This window comes from Macaca thibetana, chromosome 2 (assembly GCF_024542745.1).
Source record: "Macaca thibetana thibetana isolate TM-01 chromosome 2, ASM2454274v1, whole genome shotgun sequence".
Lineage (NCBI taxonomy): Eukaryota > Metazoa > Chordata > Mammalia > Primates > Cercopithecidae > Macaca > Macaca thibetana.
In genome coordinates, this window is record NC_065579.1 from 30,906,302 (window position 1) to 30,925,718 (window position 19,417).

Consider the following 19,417-nt stretch of genomic DNA (forward strand, 5'->3'; position numbering starts at 1 on the left):
AAGTATTTAAGGACAATTTTCTCTTCATTCTTCATTTTCCTCCATAGAGTGCTGCATTTATGAAAGCTCTGTTAGTGCCCAGTTTCATAAAGCTCTTAAAACTTTTATGGACTAAAAGGAATTATCTTATCAAAAGTATTTTATTATTATACTTTAGTAATATTTTAAGGCTGTAGCCTGTATCACACTGGAAATAAAAGAAAGTAGCATCATTTTAAAATAAGTTGAATCTTTCCCAAATCCCACTCCTTTTTTTCTCTACAAACGCCTTTTCTTCAAAGCCTGTGTTTTCTTATAAAATTTAACAAATAAATGATGGAAGTTGGAACAAACCAAGCTGTTTTTTCCATTTAAGATATTTCTTGAAAATTAAAAATAATTGATTTACCATATAAAAAGCTATACAAACTACATTTAAATTATATTTTGATACTCTGTAAAATTCTTCTTTTTTTCTTTTTCTTTTTTTTTTTTTTGAGACAGAATCTCAATCTTGGCTCACTGCAGCCTCCACCTCCTGGGTTTAAGTGATTCTCATGCCTCAGCCTCCTAAGAAGCTGGGATTACAGGTGTGTGCCACCATGCCTGGCTAATTTGTGTATTTTCATTAGAGACGGGGTTTTGCCATATTGGCCAGGCTGCTCTGGAACTCTTGGGTTCAAGTGATCTGAGCCTTCCACAGTGGTGGGATTACAGACATGAGCCACTGTGTCCAGCCTGTAAAATTCTTTATATACATTTCTCGAAAGGATATAGCTAAGGCATATCCACTGCTTTAAAAACTTGGTTGTGTCTGAAATTATTATAAGCCAACTTCACATTTAACCACATTTTATAACAGCCATGCATAGCTTAAAAACAGTGATACATTCAGAGGAGTGTGTTGTTAGGCAATTTCATCATAGTGCAAACATCGTAGAGTGTACTTACACAACGAAATGGTACCACCTACTACACACCTAAGCTGTATGGTATAGTCTGTTACTCCTAGGATACAAACCTATATAAGCATGGCACTGTACTGAATACTGTAGGCAATTATAACAATGGTAAGTATTTTTGTATCTAAACATATAAAAGGTACAGAAAATTGTAAGGTATACAGAAAAAAAAAATGGTACACCTGTCTAGGGCACTTCTTATGAATGGAGCTTGGAAGTGGCTCTGGGCAAAGGAATGAGTGAGCAGTGAGTGAATGTGAAGGCCTAGGATTATTGTGCACTACTGTAGACTTTATAAACACTGTACACTTAGGCTACACTAAATTTATTTAAACAATAGTTCTTTCTTCAAAATAAATTAATCTTACCTTACTATAACTTTTACTTCATGAACTTTTTTTTTAAATTTTTGTTTCTTTTGTAATAACACTTAGCTCAAAACAAACACGTTTTTTAGCTGTACAAACATTCTTTTTCTTACATCTTTATTCTGTGATCTTTTTCTATTTTTGAATTTTTTAATTTTACTTTTTAAGCTTTTTTGTTAAAAATGGAGACACGCACATTAGGCTAGGCCTAACCAGGGTCAGGATCATCAGTATCATTGTTTCCACCTCCAAGTTTTGTCCCCCTGGAGGGTCTTTGGGGGGCAGTGACACTCATGGAGCTGTCATCTCCTGTGTTAACAATGCCTTCTTCTGGAATACATCCTGAAGGACCTGCGTGACGCTGTTTTAAAGTTAACTCTTTTTTTAATATGTGTAACTAGAAGTACATTATAAAATAAGGATAAAAAGTATAGTATAGTAAATATATAAACCAGTAACACAATCGATTATTATTATTCACTGTACATAATTGTATGTGCCATACTTACATATGACTGGCAGCACAGTAGGCTGGCATCACCACAAACACTGAATCCATTGCACTATGACATTATGACAGCTATGATGTCACTAGACAATAGCATTTGTTAGCTCCATTATAGTCTTATGGGACCACCATCATATATGTGGTCTGTTGTTGATCAAAACATCATTACGTGTCACATGACTGTAGTTTAACACCTAATGTCTTAATAAGAACTCATCTGCCCTGTGGAAGAGGATGCCAAGGTAATACAGAAAAGGATCTAGCTATAACTGAAAGTATCCTAAGTTAGAAAAACAAACAAACAATTAAACCTTTGAGAGATAATTATTTAAGGTACATAGAATATTACGTTCTCTATCTGTGTGACTTTGTATTTCTTGGGGCGAGACACTCAGTTTCTGGAGTTTTAACCACCTTATCTGCAAATTAAACATTTTTGCTCTCTGACGGAAAGAGTTTAACTACCTGCCCTCTTAGGGATCCCTTCAATATGTAGGAACTGTGATTCTGTAGTATATAAAAGAGCAGAGAGGAACTTTAGTTTAAACATGGCACCTTTAGTGCAAGCATTTAGCTCTGTTCCCTCCTAAAATTCCAGTGCAAGGACAAGGGCAGTTAAAGATAAACCCTCAAAAAATAAGAAAACAAAAGAGAAAACAGTAGCAATAAAATATTGTTACTTGGAAAACAGATGAAAATTGACAACTAAGCAGCCTAAGAAAGCTGAACCTTAAGTCAATGGTAGGTCAAAAACAAAGAAGCAGCTTGACTTACATTGTAAAATTCTCTAGAAGCTCAGGAGCTACAGGTGAAGATGAAGGTAGAACTGAAGACAAGACAACTGGTCAGAAGCTTCTGAAAGAGGAATTAGATTTCCTTCCTTATATCAGCAAAAGACTGAAAATTTAATTCTCTGAAAAGTGTACAACAGAATGTGTGTGGTCTGAGAGATCAGGCACATTCCGGTGTGAACCACCCTACTGGAAAAGGGGTAGTGAACACTTAAATGCTAAATTTGAGACCCCAGGCCTCCCCAGCTTGCTCTCCAGAGTACCAGTATGGATAGCCTTCAGGCAAGAGATTTGGAAGGGTTTTCTCTAGGCAAAAGACACACACACACACAGCTGTAAATATACTTACCCCAGGGGTGCTCCAAGGAAACACCCAGTTACTTTATAGTGGACCCCACCATTAACGAGCTCCATCCAAACAGAACTTCCTCTTAGCTTTTTAGTTTATACTATTTTATATGGACAAGACAGCCAAGGATCACCAGACACTTGGAGAGAGGATTTGATAATGAAAGACAAACAAAAACAGAAAAAAGCAACTGGGAGGAAACAGGCTATGCAGAACAAGAAAACAAGAAAAATATCATATTTTAATACATTTTTTTGTTCTCTAAATGTTATATTTTTCTAATGTAATACCTTTTCTAATGTATACATTTTTCTAAAATGTAAAACTCAGTGGAAGAGTTGGAAGATAAAGTTGAGGAAATCTCCCCTGAAAATAGAATATAAAATAAATAGAAGAGAGAAAAAGATAAGAAAATGAGAGAACTGGCCCAGAAATTTTTAAAAATAGGAGTTTCAGAGTGAACAGAGAAAATTAAAGGAAGGAAATATCAAAAATACAATTTGAGAAATTTTTTCATTAATAAAATAACTGAGTCTTCAGATAGGAAAAGTCCATAGACTGACCCACTCAAGAAAAAACAAACCCACAGTCAGATGTATTACTGAAAAAGTTCAGAAATCTGCAAACAAAAGAATCTTACTGACTCATAGAGTTAGAAAAGAAAGATTCTAACAAAGAATGAGGAATTAAAATAGCTACAGACTTCTCAGTAGCAACACCAAAAGCAAGACAATGGAGCGATACTTTGAAAGTTCTGAGAAATGGCCAAGCGTGGTGACTCACGCTTGTAATTCCAGCATTTTGGGAGGCCGAAGCAGGTGGATTACCTGAAGTCAGGAGTTCGAGACCAGCCTGACCAACATGATGAAACCCCATCGCTACTAAAAATACAAAAATTAGCCAGGCATGGTGGTGGGCGCCTATAGTCCCAGCTACTCGGGAGGCTGAGGCAGGAGAATCACTTGAACCCGGTAGGTGGAAGTTGCAGTGAGCCGAGATCACGCCACTGCACTCCACCCTGGGTGACAGAGCAAGAATCCATCTCAAAAAAAAAAAAAAAAAGTTCTGAGAGAAAATTACTTCTAACCTAGATTCAACATCTGGCTAAACTAGTAGTTAATTTTGAGTGTAAAATAAAGCCATGTTTAGACATTAAAGATTCAAAAAAATGATTCTCATGTACCCTGGGAATCCACTGGAGGATATGCTGTACAAAAATGAGTACATAAACTAAGGAGGAAGAATACCTAAGAACTAGGAAATAGAGGATCAAAAGCAAAACAAAAAGATCCCCAGAATGATAATGTATGGAGATCCAAAGACTATAGCACTGCTAAATAGCAGACCCAGAAAGTAGTAGCAAGCCCAGATTGGAGCAAGTTGGAAGTTTCCAGAAAGATTTATTCAAAAAGATAAAATTGGAAGAATGACTAATATACTTTAACAAATTGAGAGATGTATGCAACTAGGCATGAGTTTGGGTGATAACTTTATAAAAGCTAAACTAACCCCAAAAAAGGACAATTGGTAACCCCAAAGAAAAACAAAGTATGTGTAGGAAAAGAAAGAAAGGTTATGATAAACCTTATAACTGAGCTGGGATTAACATTTACATAGACATTATAATGTAAGCCTATTGAATATTAATCTAATCAGAATCACACTATACCTGTTGAGAAGATGGGGCATGGGAACTACGTGTTTGCCTGAGGAGGAAAGGAGGGAGCAGGTGGTAGTGGTCAATACAACTAAATCTTTATCTTCCATAGTGGGGAATCAGGGGATAATACTCAAGAGAAATCAAGAAGTGGCTAGATAAGTTAGAGATAAAGGCCATCTGTGGTGGCTCACACCTGTAATCCCAACACTTTGGGAGGCTGAATCGAGAGTATTGCTTGAGTCCAGGAGTTTGAGACCAGCCTAGGCAATATAGTGAGACCTGTCCTTACAAAAAAAAAATTTTTTTTCATTAGCCAGGTATGGTGGTATGCGACTGTAGTACCAGCCACTCGGGAGACTGAGGTAAAAGGATCACTTGAGTCTGGGAGATCAAGACTGCAGTGAGCAGTGATTGTGCCACTGTACTCCAGCCTGAGGTGCAGAGCAAGAGCTTGTCTTAGATAGACTAGATAGATACATAGATACATAGATGATATAGAGGTGAAAAAGCAAAATGGGTAAAAGAATTTAAAGTGGTTGTTTCTGGGGAGCAAGAAGTAGAGGGTGGGGTTGTGAGGAACTGTTCTTCATAACAGAAACAGTTGAATAAAGCACTATTTCATTGTATTGACCATTTCACTTTATTAACACTTATATAAGTGTTACGTATATAACTTAGATTAAAAATAACAACTAAAAATTACAACAAAATAGAATATTTTGGCATAATAAATTAGAAGAGGAGATAATCTGCATGTACAAAGAACGTGTCTGTGAAGAACCAGAGTAAGAGAATAACAAATGAGAAAGGCATATGGAGACAGGTTTCATTTGCATTCTATCATATTTTGGTGGCATATGGATTAGTCTGCAACACCAATTAATTGCTTTTCTTTATGATGATACTTTAACTTAAAACTGAGAAGTAAAAATAGAAATAAAGTGAATCTAACTCTCTACATAGACTTGCTGTGAACCAAGAGACAGAATGCAAGTAATCATTCAAAATTTAGTATATTTGCTAACTTTGGGGAAGGAAGTAGGCAGAAATTTTTAAGATAAATAAGCTCATGCTTTTCCAAGTAGTAGTTTTATCTTATTATTTTATTAAATAGTGCGTTAAGTCAGTACACTTTGCCAGTTCTCGCCCATTCTGGGCACTTAATAGGATTGCACCTCCTTGTCCCTATGATCTGTCAAAATCATATGACTGGTTCTCTCTACTGCATTGTAACTGAAAGTGACATATATGTATTGTCACTGCAAGACCATCCACTGCTGTCTTTCCCTCTGACACCATGAACAGAACCTCCCTGCCAACTTATGGTAGACATGAAGAATGAGGGAGAAATCAGCTTTTGCTGATCTAAGCTTCTGAGACCGATGGTTATCACAGCATAACAGTGCACGGTTGGAAAATGTTTAGGCCCATAGCTGGGACTCATTCTTCCATGGGAGCTGCCTGCTGCCACTAGAGTGGTCCCAGGACACCAGAGCCTATGACTAGGTAACTACCATACATGGGTCCAGTTTGCTTTCATTTCCAGGCCAGTGCGATGTGATACAGTGATATTCCATATCCTGAAAAACGTTCAAGATAGCTTTTCACTTAAATTTCTTATACAAACAAGTGGCCAGAAATGAAAGTAAAGACATCTCTTGGTTTGGGTCTCTTGTCCCTTAAACTATATGATGATACCTTTCAGATTTCAAGACTCAGTTCATCTTTTAAAGTGGTTCAGGATCAAGAAATTGTTGATGTTAATTGCCAAAATAGTGGTAGAAAGAGACATAAAACTTAAGATAATCAAGTAGTAGCTATCAGTCGAAGTATGGTAAAATCTGCTTGTAATGGTTCTGAGAAATGATTGTCAGAATCTACATAGGTATGACATATCCTGGACAAGCATCATATAGTGTGTTGTAGAACTTGTTTTGTCTCAATATTGCCTTTTTATGTATCATACATACCCTTTCTATAATCCACAGCCTATCTTCTTTAGATAAAAAAGAAGTATCACATTTATTCCTGTTAATGCCCATGATTTGGCCATATAATGAAAGAGGGCAAGATTCAGCTTAGTCTTTAAAGAGGTAACAATTAAGCCTTGTGCCAGATTTTTATAAAAGACATCATTATACTTCTTTACTGAAATGTGAAAACTAGTAGAAAGTTTTTTAAATGACCTCACTTCATTATTAGTAGTACTATTACTTTGAGGATTGGTATTGGTTTGTCTTGAAGAGAAAATAAAACATTTTGATATGTTTAATTTTTATGCTTTATTTTACATGATAGTATAAATCACATCTAATACTTAGCTTTCTAGAAGTCTATTTTTAGGTGGTCATTCTTCTGTTAAATAAATTTTTACTTGTTTTAGCACTGTCATATTCTATGATTGTTGCCAAATCATTTTCTAAGAATATCTTTGCTAAGGTTAAAGTATATGAAAAATAGAGTATAAGAAAAATTATCAGCCTAGGCAACATAGTGAGACCCCATGTCTACAAAAACATTAACAAAAAATTAGCCGGGCATAGTGGCGTGCACCTGTAGTCCCCAGTTACTAGGGAAGCTGAGGTGTGAGGATCACTTGAGCCCAGGAGTTCAAGTCTGCAGTGAGCTATGATTGTGCCACTACACTCCAGCTTGGGCAGCAGAGCCAAGCCCGTCTCAATAAACAAATAAAAAGAAAAAAGAAAAACTCGAAAACTGACTTGTGTCTGTGAATAAGTTATAATATTTAAGCACACCAGCCAACCAGAAGTATTTTGTAAATTTCCTGATAAACTGCATGATATTTTGGTATGATTTGTAGTAATTATAATAAATACCAACCTCCAAAGATCTAAAAGTATCCATGGATCAGAATCCTCTCTAAACCACAGGAAATCAAAAAAGGTCTGAGCTGAAAGTCTCTGCATAAAACAGGATGCATAATGAGACACTCCCTTACCTGAAGGCTCACAGCACTACAGTGGGGTGACTATCCTGTGTCTTTATGACCCCTGTGACCCCGTATGCATTCATCATTGCTCTTTGATTGTTTGAACGTATACTATGGTCATACGAATATAATTTATTTTTGTAATATTCATCTATTCTTTGTCGTGACAAAATACCAAAAAGTGTCAGATAAATGAAAACGACTTTGAAAGCAGACTCTTACTTCTAGACAACTGGAGAATTGCCTAACCTATTTCAGGCCGTGATCTAGAAATTATAATTTAAGACATTATATGTGTTTAAGAAATATAAGAGAGCAATCCTAATGAGGATGCTTAGAGTGAAATTGGAATGGGGGAAAGTTAAGTAATTAAACTAAATTAAAATATCTCATCCACATGAGATGCATAATATGATTAAATGCCATATGAACAATAAAGACAGTAAACAAAATGGTGTTAGATGACAGACCACCATGGACTGTGTTGGTCTAGACAAGCTTCCTGTGAGAGATAGATCTGAACCACTGATGTATTTCTTCTCCCATTAGATATAACCATTATTTTCCCTTAGGAAAATAGCTTCCTAGGACAGGTGGTAGTGGTGGATATTGAGTTAGCAGTCAACAATACCTTCTACAGGAGTTCTCTTCTCCCTCACATCCCCTGACACATCTAAAATAGTTAGAATTGTATTAAGTTGCTTTGGGTAAAAATAAGAGAAAGTATTATATCAAATGAGGAAATTTGTTGTTTATTATTTCACATAACAAAGATTCCTGAAATAGGTCTGCGGTTGGATTATTCAGCTGTTCAGTAGCATCACCATCTTTCCACTCTGCCATCCTTAGTGTGGTGGCTTTATCTCCAACTTGGCTCTCATTGTGTTCTCTCAAGGGGGCTGACACAGAGCCAATTATATCACACACACGTGCATGCACACCCCTTCTAGAGAAGGCTACTTGGGAATTCCCCAGCAGTCTTTCCTTCCCATATCACTGACCAGAATTAAATTCCATGCCCACTTCTTAACCAATCTCTGGTAAGGAGAAGGGTTAAGAGAGGCTCATGACAGAGGACCAGCAGGTGGGGGGATGTGATGAGGCAGCCAGCCATTTGATAGGTAAATTACCCTTGAAGTATTAATTGCCAAAATGGTTTATTTAATCCTTTCCTGAAGGATTTGCATTTGAAAAGAGGCAGTTCTGCTGTCATCAGTCATATTTTGCTGGTAGATTTTTCAGGCAACTAGAGTTAAATTGGTGGTTGGAAGGGAGAAACTGAGCAGAGCAGCCTTCCCAGAAGACTAGAATTTTCCTAGTTACCTGATTTTCTTCTCAGTCAGTGACGTATACTTCCTAGGAAAACATGTTATGTGGAAAGCACTGACTTCAGTAGATTTCTTTATGAGGTTAGGGATGGAATTGAAAACTGGAATCTAGAGTTCATCTAATTATAGGATTTTCAAGTCAAAAGTACACATATGTAATCTCTTCTTGTTTAATCAGTAGTGTTAATGATAACTGGATTAAAATACTGTCCCATTTAAAATACATTCCCATTTAATATAGTTTATTGAAATGAATAGATATAAAATGAATTTAAACATCAGCAGTTTAAGTCTCATGTTAGTAATTTTAATCTAAGGCCAAATTAACCTGGATATTTGAAACATACATTTAGTCATTCAATGTTTTATAAACCTTGTTTACAATCTGTCTGCCCGTAAATGTACTCAAGGTCAGGAAGGGTAGACTGTATATCTTTATGAGAGAATTCTTTCCTTCTTTCTCCATCTTTTTGCATCACCCAAATCATGTAACTCCATTGCAAAGAAATGTGAACATCAAAGGGAGCATCATAAAAAGCCCTCCATTTTCAACAGTTTTAGCATGACATTTTAATTTAGCTTTTGTAAACAGGTTTTAGAACCAACTTTTAAAAATCCTTATGGTGCAATACATTTATTTTAAATTTTAAAAAATCTGAGAAACCGCAGAATCACAGGAAATGGAGTGCTGCAACGTCCTTTGCAGAACAGTGCCCTTTGGGTTGAGTGAAACACTCATTCACCTCGTGCTGGGTCTTCTTCCTCCATCACTTATCTTTATCTCCATCCTCTGTGTAAAATGCAAAGGTGCCAGATTGTACCCATGCTGTGAATACGGCCGGGAGGCATAGACAGTGGTTTGGGGAAAGCTCAAGTGAAGCAATTAGAAATATTTACAATCCCAGGCCAGAAATATTTTGTGGGTTTGAATCATGCTAAATTAAATGTGTCATTTATAGCATTTGCTTCTTTCTAGTGACCTTTCTTGAAACTTGACATTTGTATATTCTTTCAGTGCCACATTGCCTTGGGGACAGTTATTCCTACCCTAAAGTGCAGATGTGCATGACAGGGAAGGAAATGAGGGCTTTGACTTATCTGGGCAATTGGAGGTCAGCCAAGGCCAGAGGCCAGATTGCAGAGTCTGCACGGTTGTCCTCTTCTTTCCCCCTCAGTGGCACCACCACCTTCTCCTACACAGTGTCTTCCTGCTTTTAAACCTCTTGTCCCAGGCATCTCATCATTTATCCTTTGAACACGTATGTAAACTTTTTCAGGAAGTTATATTTTTAATCCACTGGGCTTTCATTGCGGAAAGAATTGCTTTACTTCTGTCATAGAAATTCTAGGCCTGTTGATAAAGGGGGAATCTGTATCAGGCAGGTGGCCTTCACTTTGCCCCTAAAAACTTAGGACTAAGGAATCTCCTTTTGGTTGTTCCTCATAGCTAGAGCTTCTATGCTCAGAGGGTCAGTTGAAGGCTTGGGCACTGTAATAGTCCATTCTCATATTGCTATCAGGAACTACCTGAAACTGGGTAATTTATAAAGAAAAGAGGCTTAATTGACTCACAGTTCTTCAGGCTGTACAGGAAGCATGGCTGCAGCGGCCTCAGGAAATTTACAATCATGGCGGAAGGCAAAGAAGAAGCTGGAGAAGGAAGAAGAGAGAATGAAGGGGGAGGTGGTACATACTTTTAAACAACCAAATCTTGTGAGAACTCACTATAATGAGAACAGCAAGGGGGAAATCCACCCCACGATCCAGTCACCTCCCACCAGGCCCTCCTCCAACTCAGAGGATTACAATTCAAGATGAGATTTGGGTGGAGACACAAATCCAAACCATATTATCCTGTACCTGGCTCCTCCCAAATCTCATGTCCTTCTCATATTGCAAGATATAATCCTCCCTTCTCAACAGTCCTAAGTCTTAACTCATTTCATCATTAACTCAAAAGTCCACAGTCCAGAGTCTCATCTGAAACAAGGCAAGTCCCTTCCACCTATGGGCCTGTAAAATCAAAAACTAGTTACTTTCAAGATACAATGGAGTACAAGCACTGAGTAAATATGCCCATTCCAAAAGGGAGAAATCAGCCAAAACAAAGGGGCTGTAGGCCCCATGTAAGTCTGAAACCCAGCAGGGCAGTCATTAAATCTTAAAGCTCCAAAATAATCTCCTTTGACTCCATGTCTCACATCCAGACAACACTCATGTAAGGGGTGGGCTCCCAAGGCCTTAGGGATCTCCCTCCCTGGGGCTCTGCAGGGTACAGCCCCCTCAGCTGCTTTCACAAGCTGGCATTTAGTGATTGTGGCATTTCCAGGCACACAGTGCAAGCTGTCAATAGATCTACCATTCTGGGGTCTGGAGGACAGTGTCCCTCTTGTCACAACTCCACTAGGCAATGCCCCAGCAGAGACTCTGTGTGGAGGCTCCAATCCCACATTTCCCCTCTGCACTGTCCTAGTAGAGGTTCTCCGTGAGGAGTCAGCCCTACAGCAGACTTCCACCATCCAGCCATTTCCATACATCCTCTGAAATCTAGGTGGAGGTTCCCAAACCTCAACTCTTGTCCTCTCAACACCCACAGGCTTAACACCACATGGAAGCCACCAAGGTTTGTGGCTTGCACTCTCTGGAGCAATGGCCTAAGATATCTTAGGCCCTTTTAGCCATGGCTGGAATGGGAGCAACTGGGATAAAAGGAGCAGTGTCCCAAGTTTGTGCAGGGTAGCAGGGCCCTGGGCCCAGCCCACAAAACCATTCTTCCCTCTTAGGCCTCTAGGCCTGTGATGGAAGGGGCTGCCACAAAGGTCTCTGAGATGCCTTTGAGGCATTTTTCACATTGTCTCGGCTATTAACATTCGCTCCTCTTTACTTATGCAAATTTCTGCAGCCAGCTTAAATTCTTCCCAGAAACATGGATTTTTCTTTTCTACCACAGGGCCAGGCTGCAAAATTTCCAAACTTTTATGCTCTGCTTCCCTGTTACATAAGTTCCAGTTTCAGATCATCTCTTTGCTCATGCATATGACCATATGCTGTTAGAAGCAGCCAGGCTGCATTTGAACACTTTGCTTCTTACAAATTTTTTCCACCAGATACCCTAAATTGTCACTCTCAAGTTTAGAGTTCCACAGATCCCTAGAGCAGGGGCACAATGCCACCAGTCTCTTTACTAATGCATAACAAAAGTAACCTTTACTCTAATTCCCAGTAAGTTTCTCATCTTTATCTGAGATTATCTCAGCCTGGACTTCATTGCCCATATCACTTTTGGTCACAAAAGTTTAACAAGTTTCCAGGAAGTTCCAAACTTTCCTTCATCTGCCTGTCTTCTTCTAAGCTGTCCAAACTGTTCCAACCTCTGCCTGTTACCCAGTTCCAGAGTCACTTCTACATTTTCAGGTGTCTTTGTAGCAATGCTGCCACACTTCTAGTACAAATTTTCTGTATTAGTCCATTCTCATATTACTGTAAATAACTACCTGAGACTGAGTAATGTATAAAGAAAAGATTTAATTGGCTCAAAGTTCCAGATGCTGTACAGGAAGCATGCCTGGGGAAGCCTCAGGAAACTTACAATCATAGCAGAAGGTGAAGAGGAAGGATTCACATCTTACACAGCCAGAGAAGGAGGAAGTGAGAGTGAGGGGAAGGTGCTACACACTTTTAAAAACCAAATTTCATGAGAACTCATTATCACAATAACCGCTAGGGGGAAATCCACCCCCGTGATCCAGATAATCCAATCACCTCCCATCCTCCCTCTGCTCTAACACTAGGGATTACAATTCAAGATGAGATTTGGGCAGGGATGAAAATCCAAATGAGATTTGAAAATCCAAACCATATCAGGCACCTTTACCCAAGCTTCCTCTCTTTTCCTGATCTCTGCTATTTACCCTCCCAACTTTCTGCCCCAAGTTGTCCATATGTCAGAAATTAATACACCTGGAAGCATTGCTGGCAGTAAGCACCAGGAATCTCATGCCTGAAGCATGGGAATAAAAGACAAGCCAGGGGCTAAAAACCAAGCTCATGCTCTGTTCACTAAGCAGCACACCCTGGTCTGGGGTTCATATTTGCCTGGAGAATGAGGCAATTTTTTTTTTTCACTCTCCAAATTCTTCACTGAAAGAGGGTGAAGTTGGGGAGTAAATTAAATTAAAGGCATGCTTTAAGTTATTGAAGGCCCTAAGTTAATGAAGAGGGAACTGCAACTATTGGAAAAAATCAGGACCTTTCTAATTTGTGGCAGTGATGATAAAAAAAACTTGGATTTTCCCAGGAAGACATGTTAGCAGTAACATGAAGAACTAATAAGAAGAGAAAAAAACAAATAATTCATTTGGCCATAAGGATAATACCAAGCACACCAAGTCATTTACACAGAGTTGCCCATTTATGCCTAATTATTAATCCTCTTAATACGCATGTTTATCCTTACAACTTTGTCAGATTCACTTTGTTATAAGTTGTATTTGACTAAACTATTGGACTTGGCTTGAATAAGATCGACCTTGGTATGGAATGTTTGCTCGTTAAATACAGTTGCTCAGGAGAAATTTTTTAAAACATCTGAAAAAACTAAAACCCTATTCAGCCATGACGTTACAGTGTAGCCAAAGGATTTAAAAAGCATTGAATGTGTGGGTCACCAGAAGGTAATATAATCAAATTTCCAAACTTCCTTTTTATTTAAGATGACAATTTCCCTTAGAATTGTTACCAACTATAGCAGCAGTCCCCAACCTTTTTGTCACCAGGTACTGTTTCATGGAAGACAGTTTTTCCACAGATGCAGTTGCAGGGGCATGGTTTCAGGATCAAACATGTTCCCTGTTCCACCTCAGGTCATCAGACGTTAGATTCTCATAAGGAGCACACAACCTGAATCCCTCGCATGTGCAGTTCACAATGCGGTTCCCCTCCTATGAGAATCTAATGCTGCTGCTTATCTGACAGGAGGCAGAGCTCAGGTGGTAATGCTTGCTTGCCTGCTGCTCACCTCCTACTGTGCAACCTGGTTCCTAACAGGCCACGAACAGCTACTGGTCTGCAGCCTGGGGTTTGAGGACCCCTGAACTATAGTACAGTGCTCATGTACAGTTCTGTCTATGGCCTTATCATGTCCATTCAACATGTTGCTTTCCAAAGTTACTTTGGTCAGTAGACAGGAACTTTAACAGCAAAATATGGTGTTGTAATAAGCCAAGAACAAACTGGCTTTATGTTAAATCCTAAAAAGTTATAGGCTATGTTTGAAAAGAGAGAAAAGAATAAGAAAATTATTTCTACTTGAAAAAAATTGTGAAAAGGGAAAGTCCCTCCTTTCCCCTCCCTAGCTCATCGTTTATTCATAGATCCAAGACTAGACTCAGATTTCTGGCTTTCACGGTCACATTTCTCTACTTTTTTCACCTTTAATGTTCTTATCGTTCTGCTTTAACGTTTGATATCTTTCTTATTTTTGCCTCTGTGATGAACTCTGAAAGATGGCCTGATCTCATTAAATAAACCAAATTCAACCATACCTTGTCCGTGCAGCAAAAAGGGCCTTTCAGATCAACATCAAGGATTACCTCCAGGTAATCACTCTGGCCTCTTGATCATCATCAACTTTTTATTCCTGGAGGCTATCCCAAAGGTGGGGCAGTTTGCAACATTTACCTGAGTCCTTCCTTAGGTCCCTTCAGATATCTCAAGGATCCCACTAACAAGTAAATAATTTGCAAATTATAACATTAATCTGCCCAAAATACACATATATACTACCACATGGTCCAAAAATTGAAGGAGGCCTCAATGCAATGTCCCAATCAACTGAAAACAGTGAGAAGTGCTGCCAAATTGCTTAACTTTGGGATGTTCTCAGTCTGGATTCTAAGCAACCATTTGGGTTTGAAGCATATTTGTACACTCTACATTTGTACATGATACATGTTATTCATGTATCATGATGTGAAAATATTCCATAAAATATCAGGAATAATGCTTCTGAAAACAAGAATGAAATCAGCATGATACCAATATTTGATGATGTTAACATTTATGGAAATCTTAAATTTGGCTCTAGACAAGTCAAATTAATATCATTTTAGCTGGACGGTGATGAAAACATGAATATCTGTTTATTGCCCAGGATAAATGAGGTATTGATTGTTTTCTTAATGTCTATAATCAGTCATACATCTTCAGCCCTCTGTTATGACCAGAGTTTTTTTGACATCCTTGATTTCGGATTTAGGTTTGAAAGTTGGGCTGAGACATGAGCTTTTTCCCAAATAAATGAGCAGTCCTAATTCTTTTGCCAGAAATTGTGATTTAAATTTCCAAGGTGGACTAATTATAAAACGTTTAAATGCTGGACCTTGCATTTCACTCCAGAGACCGTCTTTATTTAGGATGCTTTCAGCTACATGTAGCAGAAAATGCAACTCACACTGATTCCACTAACAAGGAAAGTTATTTAGCTCAAGTTCAAAGGACTTCCCATTCCCGAGCATACGTTAGAATCACCTGGGAGAGTGTTTTAATCAATACTGGTCACAGGAGAACTGAGAATCTTTCCAGCGGAGCGTGGGCATTAGTAATTGTTAAAAACTTCCTGGATTATTCAAATATGTAGTCAAGGTTTAGAACCACTAATTTAGAAGCTCATCTGTGTCTTCAAGGATGCAGTTTCTTGCCATCTCTCTGCCCTGACCTGCCCTTCCCAGAACAAACTGTTCCCAAGGTTGAAAGCAAGACAGCTGTAATAGTTCTAGACACCATATCCATTCACCAGCATCGAGAGGAGAATGACCATGTCTTCCTAGGGCATTTTTTAAAGGTAGGTTTGCCAGATAAAACAAAATGCCCAGTTACGTTTGAATTTCAGATAAATAATGAGTAACTTTTTTAGTATAAGTATCTCAAATATTACTTGGGACATATTTATACTAAAAACTTTATTCGATGTTTATATGAAATTCAAATTTAACCCTATGTTCTATGTTTTTATTTTTAAATATGGCAACCCTATCTTAAAGATATTTTCAACAGCTTCTCACCAAGACTTCCCTTTATGTCTTACTTGCCAAAATTCCTAGATTACCCTTAAATCCATCAGGCCCAGCCACTGCCCACAACTGTAGATTGGGTTGGAGGGGGCTCATGGCTGCAGGGCCCTCTTGGGAAGGAGACACAGGGAACACCAGCCCTAGCCCCTATAGAGAACCCATAGTACAGGTAATACTTCTGTTTCATAAACACTGAGTGATACCATGATGTCTACACTAAAACTTTTCTGCAATTACCTTTCTGGAAAAAAAACATAAATTTGCTTGTCATGAATGTATTCATCTTCATTGAACAGTCATCTTCAGAACTGTTCTTTTTTTCTTGAGACAGGGTCTCATGCTGTCACCCAGGCTGGAGTGCAGTGGCACAATCTCGACTCACTGCAACCTCCATCTCCTGGGCTCAAGTAATCCAACCCCTTCTGCCTCCCAAGTAACTGGGACTACAGGCACGAGCCACCATGCCCAGCTAATGTATTTTTTGTAGAGATAGGGTTTCACCAGGTTGTCCAGGCTGGTCTTGAACTCCTGAGCTGCCTGCCTCAACCACCCAAAATGCTGGGATTACAGTCATGAGCCACTATACCCCACCCAGCAGAATTGTCAGTTCTGAGGTGACTTAAATGTTCCCCAAAATCACTATGCTATGCAAAGTCATGTAGTAAAAACCACAGGGAGTCTAGGCACAGTGACTCATGCCTGTAATCCCAGTGCTTTGAGAGGCTGAGGTGGGAGGATTGCTTGAGGCCAGGAGTTCAGCTGGGGCAACATAGCAAGACCCCATTTCTACCAAAAAAGAAAAAGAAAAAACCACTGGGCATGGTGCTACACACCTGTAATTCTAGCTACTTGGGAGGCTGAGGTGAAAAGATCGCTTAAACCTAGGAGTTCAGGGCTGCGGTGAGCTATGATCACACCACTGTACTCCAGCCTGGGTAACAAAGCGAGACTTTGTCTCTAAAATGGTAATAAACATAAGATAAAAACCACAGGGCTTGTGGGGAAAATTGGGTTGGGGTACAATACTGAAAAAAAAGGTCATCAGTGACACATGAAACAAAGTAGGAACCTAATAAAAGTGGTAGAGTGGTTTTACACATTTTAAGTGATTAAGAAATAAATAGTGCAATAAATATGATACTTTGCCTTGAAAAATACCTGAAGCTCAGATGGGGAAGTGGACATTGGAAGGGTTGTAGTTTGTGAGTCACTGTGAAGTGGTGGAGGAGAGTTATCTGGAATCTGATGGATTTGGTTATGGAAGTAGCTCATAACACATATGGCATTGAGGTAACTGGCAGATATCAGTGTTGTGTGCGTGCAGGCATTGTGCGTATTCCTGCATTCCTACGTGCAGCTGTGTTCATCTGTGTGGAGTGTTCTGCATTCACCCATTATTGCTTGAGGATGATATTGTGTGTAAGCAAATGTGAACTTCGGGTTATGCTCAGTTCCTTAATACACTGATCTCACTGAAACTAGTTCACATTTTCAGAACAAGCATTATAACAGAACTGACTCTACACAGTTCATGACATGCAGCTTCTGGATTTGGTGAGTTGGAGGAATGAGAATATAGAAAGGTTATACTCTACATAATTTCTTTGTACTCAAGTAACAGTTCCATGTTAACTAGAAATTTTAGAGTTATTCCATTTTATTAATGGTCAACATATACCCAAAGTATTTCACAACACCAATGTGTGCATCATGTATATCTGACTCAATACGGTCTGACTCCTTATCAGAATTCTGCAGAGGCCCCTTCTCCCTAGGATAAATCCCTCAATTTTGAGGTATGCCCTGTAGGGCCTTTTACAGTCTCACCCTGTTCAGCCTCATCATCAGTCCTCCCTCTTACTCCTCCCCAGCCCCTCAGGAATGCACAGCTATTTCATTTCCCTCAAACCACGCATGCTTCCTCATACTTCTGTGTTGTTTCCCTTCACTGTCTCTTCTGGCCAAAGTGATTCATGTAGCCACAAAACTGATAGAGTCCCTTCCAGTCTCAGCCCAAGTACCTTATGTGCCATGGAGCCTTCTCTGCTAGGAACTTTCAGCACTTGCAATAAGTAGCTGGGGCCCTAGTTAAGCTGCAGATTTCAGAACCCCTCCCCAAACCTAAAGCAGCAGCATCTTGAGATGGAGGGTGTCCTGCGTAATCTGCAAATGCTTCCCCTGCTTTGAATGTCAGAGAACTACTTGTGTTTACTTATAAGGCTCTTGCAGGCACTTGTCACTGTATCCTCTGTGCCAGATATTGTGTCTGGCACTCAGTAAACGTTTAGGAATAAATGAATGCTGTTGAGGGTTTTGTGTGTTGTGCAAGTATTGAGATGTCTTAGGCTTTGCTCTGGCGTCCTCTAGAGCCTGAAAAGTTGCTTCATTTCTCAGCAGCATTTACCAACCAGTTATTTAAAAAGCTAATAGGAATTGTTGGTATTTAATGACAGATAGGGTATAACTGAAGGGATGAACTAACAAAAGTATGATAGGCATATGAATAAACCAGGTAATTTAGAGAATTATTTCCTTTTCACCTTTTTGTCTTTCCAGAAGTCTCAGAAGTGGTAGTGTTTGTGTTTAAAAAGAAAGAAAGAAATATCAAGGCTGTTCCAACACTTACTTGCTTTTACCAATTGTTATTAAAGTCATTCTTAAACTGTGCTTGATCCTCAGCTTGGATTTGCTGCAGGGTACGGTTTTTTGTCTGTCTCTGTTGGGACATTGTAGAGGTCAGTTAGCCCAGAGAATAAGTTGTACAAGTGTGTGCATTTCATCCTCATACGGATCAATTAGCTTTGTCATAAGAAAAACAGTCTTGGCTCAGGCCCTTCTATCTGGGTCAGCCATTGTGCAGATGCCTACCTTGGTGCCAGGAACAGCAAGGGAGAGCACGCAGATGGTTTTGCCCAGCCAGCATTACTGTAAGAAACTCAGCTGGAGGCCCTGGTGCTGGCTGGCTGGTTTCATCAGTTGGTCTGATCACATGTAAGTGGTGAGGGGGAAAACCCTTGTTAAGTAGAGTAACATCTGTGCTTATTGTCCTGGTGGAGGAGAGAACTACATGGGTTTCCAAATGATGGGTCAGGTTGCCTGATTATAAAAACACAACACAGAAATGACAGCGCAAAAGCCCAAAAGATGGGAGCATTTCTCCACAAATGCCATTTAATTAGACTCCCTTACATAAGCACTTCTAGCAGACACCTTTTATACCTTTTGAATTTTTACAGGGCTAAGAAGACATACCATATGCATATAATTATTTTAAATTGCAGTTATAGGACTTTTGCAAATAATGAGGTTTGTAACTCTGCAAGTGAGGTTTTATTCTTCCTCTGGTTACACCTATGTGAAGTTGTTCCTAATTAAAGGTTGTATTTCAATTTCCAGTGTATTTATTCCAGATTGTAAGCTTATTTACTTTACTTTAGAATTTGTAGCACATG

The 19,417-nt window shown here is 39.0% G+C and overlaps 1 protein-coding gene and 1 long non-coding RNA gene across 13 annotated transcripts in view; both read left to right on the forward strand.

Moving 5' to 3' along the window:
* Positions 1–19,417, forward strand: part of TBC1D5 (TBC1 domain family member 5) — a 566,253-nt gene that overhangs the window by 509,001 nt on the left and 37,835 nt on the right. The window lies entirely within an intron of this gene.
* On the forward strand, positions 6–9,695 carry LOC126948128 (uncharacterized). Its single transcript, XR_007723348.1, has 2 exons — positions 6–2,059; positions 4,931–9,695. It is a non-coding gene; the product is annotated as an uncharacterized LOC126948128 (long non-coding RNA).